The sequence below is a fragment of the Myotis brandtii genome, unplaced genomic scaffold, assembly GCF_000412655.1.
Source record: "Myotis brandtii unplaced genomic scaffold, ASM41265v1 scaffold915, whole genome shotgun sequence".
NCBI lineage: Eukaryota > Metazoa > Chordata > Mammalia > Chiroptera > Vespertilionidae > Myotis > Myotis brandtii.
In genome coordinates, this window is record NW_005371769.1 from 297,367 (window position 1) to 298,491 (window position 1,125).

At 46.8% G+C, this 1,125-nt stretch overlaps 1 protein-coding gene across 1 annotated transcript in view; it reads right to left on the reverse strand.

The window, feature by feature from the left end:
• The window catches only part of PRPF6 (pre-mRNA processing factor 6), a 44,632-nt gene that overhangs the window by 39,355 nt on the left and 4,152 nt on the right, over nucleotides 1-1,125 (reverse strand).

Consider the following 1,125-nt stretch of genomic DNA (forward strand, 5'->3'; position numbering starts at 1 on the left):
GCCCCAACCCCCTGATCGGCCCTGCCCTGTGCAGGACCGGGGGTGGTGCCCCAACCCCCTGATCAGCCCTGCCCTGTGTGGGACCCGGGGAGGTGGGGCAGGCACCTAGGGATCGGGCTGCCCTCTGCCACCCGGGGAGCGGGCCTAAGCCAGCAGGTGGTTATCTCCCGAGGGGTCCCAGACTGTGAGAGGGCACAAGTGGGACTGAGAGACACCCCCGACCCCCCTCCCCCGCCAGTGGACAAATTTTTGTGCACTGGGTCTCTAGTATTCTATAATGATAATGCATTTTTAATTATTTTAAAATATATTTTTATTGATTTCAGAGAGGGAGAGAGATAGAATCATCAATGATGAGAGAGAATCATTGACTCTCATTATGCTAAGTGAAATAAGCCAGTCAATGAAAGAAAAATACCACATGATCTCACTCATTTATGGATAATTAAGACCATTATAAACTGATGAGCAAAAATAGATACAGAGGCAGAGCAACATTGAACAGACTGTCAAACTACAGCGGGAAGGCTGGGGAGGGTTGGGGGATGGGAGGGGGAGGTAAGTGATCAACTGAAGGACTTGTATGCATGCATACGAGCATAACCAATGGACACAAGACACTGGGGGGCATGGGAGGCTAGGGGAGGGTCAAGGGGAGAAAAAAAAAGGAGACATATGTAATACTCTGTGTAATACTTTAAGCAATAAAACAATTAAAAAAAAGAAAAAAAAAACTCTTGTCAAGAACTATGTTTCACTCTTCTGAAATGATCTTGAAAATATTAAAAATGCTACACGTGTTACAGAAAGTTATAAAATTGCATGTGTAATGAGCAATAAAGAGGAAAGTAAAACCAAATGCCAATTGTCACTTTCCAGGCTTGTGAATAAATGTCACCCTATCCCTATACTTAATCTCATTGTCCTAATCCTATCTAATAATAGACAAACATGGTAATTGACTGTGCCTTCACTACGCCTCCCATTGGCTAATCAGCGCGATATGCAAATTAACCACCAACAAAGATGGCGGATAATTTGCATACTGCAGGCAGGGCAGGACAGCGCCATCCCGCCTGCCCTGCCGCCATCCGGGCCTGCTATCTGCGACGCGGGGCGGCGGGC